Raw genomic sequence first — 6,080 nt, forward strand, 5'->3', positions numbered from 1 at the left:
AAACATTTTCTCTGTCGTCTCTGCACTAGCCCCAACTAAAAAAACACTCATTATTAAACGATTTACTTTTGTAAAGAGTTGAGTCATTGACATATTCATCTTCCGAAAGTTCATTCAAAATCTCTTTAATTTCATCATCTTCACTATATATATTACAGCCGACGGGCACAACTTGCACCAAGACTTATGAGCATCCTTCTTTTACATTCTGAGACTACTACGTAACATTGTTACGTGGTCATTTAATTTTTTTTGGTAGAAATTCATTAACTTGTTTTCCTTTACTAAAAAAAAAACAAATCAAAATACAATAAAATTCTCAACGATAAAATCAAACAATAAAAATTCTAAATCTTGAAATTTTATTTAAAATTATATAAAGAAAAAATTAGGTGCTTTAATTTTTTTATTCATGTAAGTATTTTTTTCTCTAACCATTTTTTTAATAATGAATGTTTTTTTAGTTGGAGCTAGTGTAGAGATGACAGAAAATGTTTGACTGAGAGAAATAAAGGAGAAAGGGTTAAGAGGAATGAAGGAGGTGAGTAAGGGTTTGAGATTTCTTTTTTTAGTCTTGAGAATGAAAATTATTAAAATAAAGCAAGTGTTTCTGATTTTTTACAATTGGGGCTAGAATATGGATGACAGAGAAAATGCTGGAGTGAAAGAGATGAGAGAGAAAGAGTTGAGAGGAATGAGAGAGATGGGTAAGGGTTTGGGGGTTTCTTTTTTTATTTTTTTTTAATTTTGAGAATGAAATTTTTTAAAATACCCTTAACCTAAAAACTTAGAATTCATAATATATATAAGGGTATTTTTGTCTACTGAAACCCGGCACACATTACTAAATTGTACCAACTGAAAAATAGGCGTACGCAAGTTAGCAAACCCATATATATATATATATGGGTGAAATAAATCTCATAAAAATTATAAGTAACACGTTGTTGCTTGATTATAGGTAGTTATTGATGTTAATATATTTTTATTATTAGAAATTGACTTTATAAATTTAAAATAATTTTATAGACAAATTTTTTGTTAACACTTTTTCCAATATTTTATTAATAAATATTAATATAAAACTTATTATTTCTTATTTATTTATTAGTATCTCTTGCGAAAATATGATTTTATTCATGGAAAAAATAATGCGTTATGCCATGTTACTTATTAACTTAACAGTGTTAATGTGAACAAAAATTTGTAGCTTAGGTAAATAATAGTGCTGTAGCAATTGCTTTTGTATCAAGTCTCTTACCACGAATTGCTATATTAAATGAAACTGGAATTCTTATTTTTAACTTTTCAGATTAGTATTCATTTCTAAGATATAAGGTTGACTTCCTTCATTAAGGATATATGAGATCTATGGAAAATGAAGAATTTTTATAAGTTTATTATTTCGATATATATTATTTTTATCCAAGATTTTATTATTAACGAGTGAACAAGACTTAAAACATGACGAATAATAGAAGACATGATCATAACATTGGACGTAGAAATATGGATGTGGAAAGTAAAATTGAATGAAAAATATGAGAGAATTTGAATTATTGGTAGATAAATGATTAGAAGAATGAGTAGTATCCCTTGTTCCAGCTAACTATGGGACCCTTGTGAATATTCATCCACGTTAGTGCAAACTCAACTCACATAAATACTTTCCATTCACCACACGTTTCATTAGGATAACATGAAAAAATAACAGACATTTCTCACATGCTTATATTATATTCATGGAATCACGTGCTTCCATAAATGCAAAAATCCCATCAACCATAAGACAACTAATTTCTGATAAAATGTTCTTTGATTCATGATTCAATAACTGTGATCAAATACATATAAAATGCATTATAGGATTGATACATGGGATCTTTGGTTTCATTTTCATCAAGAGAGGCTTCGTGAATTTTGTCCACGCTGGTTTACGAATCTCAACAAAGATCTACTTTTTCAATATTTATAGTACTAACTATATTACTTTTATGTATTTAATAATTTTCATATCTTCCAAAGTTAATATAATTTAAAACTTATATATTTATATTTTAGTTCTTAAATTTTAATATCAAATTAGAATTTATTTTTCTTATAAAATTTGATATAGTTTGGTTTTAAAACTATAATAAATAGATATAATCTTCTTAATATAATTGAGATAATTTTTTTAAGTGAGAACCTATGTTTTAAGCTGACATTTGGTCTATGTCATTTGACATATTTTGTTTAAATGTTGATTTGGAAAGTCGTTTGACACATAAAAAAATTAATCTTATTAGATTAAAAAATTTATATCTATTTATTTTTGGAGTTTGGAATAAAAATGTATAGCTTAAATATGTTTTTAATCCTTCAATTATCAAGCGTTTTGGGTTTAGTTTCTCTTTCAAAGTTTGCTTCATTTTCATCTCTCTCCTTACTGAAACTATAATATTTAGTCCTCGAAAACCAATGGCGTTAATTGTTGAGCGAGTTGACTAATGGTATGCCATGTTTCATGCCATGTTTACACTTAGAAAAGTGGCACACCATTAGTCAGCTCATTTATAAATCAACGTCATTGGTTTTTTAGGACTAAATATTACAGTTTCATTGAGAGAGATGAAAATGAAGCAAACTTTGAAGGAGAAACTAAACTCAAAACGCTTGATAATTGAAGGATTAAAAACATATAGAAAAGTGGCACACCGTTAGTCAGCCCACTTATAAATCAACGTCATTGGTTTTTTAGGACTAAATATTACAGTTTCATTGAGAGAGATGAAAATGAAGCAAAAAATATATTGAAGTTTGAGACAAACAAATTTTAATTTCACATTTAAATTTAGGAATCACAAACATATTTAACCCTTTAAAAAAATAATATTTACACAAGTACAAATAAAACTTAAAACATGTATAACCAAATAAAAGAATTGTCTCACTCTTTCTAATCTTTATCTCAATCAGAAAAATTGACTTGTAACATTAGAAGATTACCAAAATACATTGAGACATCAACCAAATCATAAGTATAATAATAAAAAAAAGTACACCAACATGAGATGTCACTACTGTAAAAAGGAAAATTCGCGATGATTACAAATAATTTTCCACTGATCTTAAATTGTTGTTGAACTGGTCGTTGTTAAAAATGTTACATAAATGATGATAATTACTTTAATTTTTGTTAACAGTGGTTGAAAATAACAACAATTCCTTTTAATCGTTGTTGAAAGTGTTAAATTTAATCAGAAAAGCAAAAAAATAACGAAATAGTTTATAATAACGATTTTGGTCATAACCATCATTACAAACCCACTAAAAAACATACATACCCACGACGATTATGGTCATAACTGTTGTTAAAATTCTTTTTTTTAATATAATATTTACAATTTCGTCTACCAAGGACTTGTCAGAAAATTTTTATACAACTCAGACAGTTCATTTTATAAATATCAATACTCTAACAAATAATTAACTATATATGAAACTATTCTAACAATTAACTCTAAGCATAACTTTAATACCTTTTATTCTTATATCTAATAATAAAGTACTTTGTCCACGCTTATTGAATATTTTCTAATGCTCTTTGATCAAACGGTTGGACATCATTAAAATTTTATAAAAGTGAGTTAAAGTTAAAACTAGAAAATATTGAAGTTGAAACTAAAGTTAATATATATAGTGTGTTATAACAACTTACATCATCGTAATTTGATAGTCAACGTGCAAAATAGTTGTCATCCACTGCATGACGTAATAGTCACACTCATAGCTCCCAGTTTGTTTATTGCATTACACTCATAATACTATTTAAATGAGTTAAATGATAACACAAAAAGTAAGTCAATGATAAATTATAAATACCTTGACGAAAATCCATGTGACCTTTTCAATATGCATTGTATCTATACAGTGTTGCACATCTAACTTGGACCAATAGAGAAGAACCAACAATATTGATCTTTTCTTTCATATGTTAGTCAAAATTGCCTATCTTTTTTCCCGTAAGCTACATGAAGATCTTTCACCTTCTCTTAAATTTGGGCACCAGTTAATGGAATTCGAGCTTCTCCATGTTCTTGGTGTCCATTAAAGACCTTTTAGTGAAATTGATTTAAAAATCTATGATGCCAAAGATATATTGTTTTCCTCTCATCTTTTAACTGCTCATATAATATGTTTTGTTCACAAATCGGACATACTTTATGACCTTTTACACTATAACCTGAGAAGTTTTCATATGCAAGATAGTCGTTCATAGTACAAAAATAACATTGCATGCATTTGGAAATATTCATTAGCAAAGTCATCAAAGACCTCAACCTCATCATCCCATAACAACTTCAAGTCATCAATTAATGGACTAAGAACAAAAACATTTATGTCATTGTTTGGTTTTCTTGGACTAGAAATCATGATTAATAACGTCATGTACTTTCTCTTTATACACAAACCTATAGGCAAGTTATAGATAACACAACAGGCCATAAACTATGGTTGATACTTAAGTTTCCATAAGGATTCATTCCATATGTAGCTAGTTCAACCCTCAAATTCCTTTATTCATTTTTTAATGTAGGAAATTATTTACCAATGTTCTTCCATTGTACAAAATCTGCACGATGATGAAGTTGTCCATCACATATTCGTTCATCCGCATGTCACCTAATATTTTTAACATCAGTTAGATTCATAATCATACGGTTAAACCTTAGAATTATTGGTAGATGTCAAACTACCTTCAAATGAGGGTCATGCTTTGTGACTGCATCAGTATTGTTCTCGTAACCATCTTTGACCTTATAACATGACAAACCACACTTGGGACAATTTTATCTGTAAACTCTTTTTTATATAAAATACATTAGGACATGCATGAATCTTTTGATATTCCATACCTATCAAACAAAGTATATTTTTTGCCTTATACATTCAATCAGGAAAAGTATTACTTTTAGAAAGCATTTCATTCAACAGCTGAAGTAATTTTGTGAAGCCTTTATTAGTCCACACATTCATTGCCTTCAAATTCATCAACCTTAACACAATTGATAATCGTGTAAAGTTAGTTGAACCAGAATATAACAGTTTCTTCATCGGTAAACATATTTTCATAAACACTTCAACAAAGGGTTGTATTCTAACATCACAGATCATGTCTTCTAGTCTATAGTCCATTGTCTAATCGACAGATTCATGTGTTTCAGACACACTTGGCATGTCTAACAATTCACCATTCCACGTCCATATTGTATATATAACTCTTCAAAAATCCATCGCACAAAATATGTTCTCTAATTTCGGCAATCTCCAATCTTCTCTCATTCAAACAATTCACGCAAGGACACCTTATCCTTTGTTTTCTACATTACTAGCGTAGACGTTGAACGAATTATATAAATTCATTTACCACTTTTTCGTAATTATCACTTGTACATAATAAATTAATCCAATTTTGATATATATATATATATATATATTTTGTAAACAATCGAAATTAGTTTTCTATCAATGTCTGCATACTCAATCTTAACACAATTAAAAATATAAATATTCACGTTCAAACTAAGCAATAAACATTTATAAATAATAATAATATCTAACTTTATATTTTATGTACCGTAACATTTAAGAAAATAGTAACAAAATTAAATAAAAACTAAAATAAAAAGCTAACCTAGAGAAGACTATTGGGAAGTGACAGTTTTACAGTGACATAATGTAGACGAGCAACAGTTGTTGGCAACCACAAACGATGAATGACGAGAAACGGCAACAGATCTTCAGGATGACGAACACCTTCTATCGAGACGAAAGTGGGAGAATGAAAAGACGACAATGTTGTGTTTTACTACCAAGCTGGATAGTCATTAATATCATGGTATTAGTTTTTTCACTAGTGTATTGTCATGCTGAAATCAAAATAACCATTTATGATGCATAAAAAGAGAAAAAATCGGAAATTGGAAATGAATAGTTGTGTATTATAATAGAGAATCAGAAGTTCTATATATCTTGACATTTGAATCCTGACAAAGACTGGATGTTGAGTATTTTAAAGAAAAAAGCATGCTGGGAAA

The sequence above is a fragment of the Vigna radiata genome, chromosome 6 (assembly GCF_000741045.1).
Source record: "Vigna radiata var. radiata cultivar VC1973A chromosome 6, Vradiata_ver6, whole genome shotgun sequence".
NCBI lineage: Eukaryota > Viridiplantae > Streptophyta > Magnoliopsida > Fabales > Fabaceae > Vigna > Vigna radiata.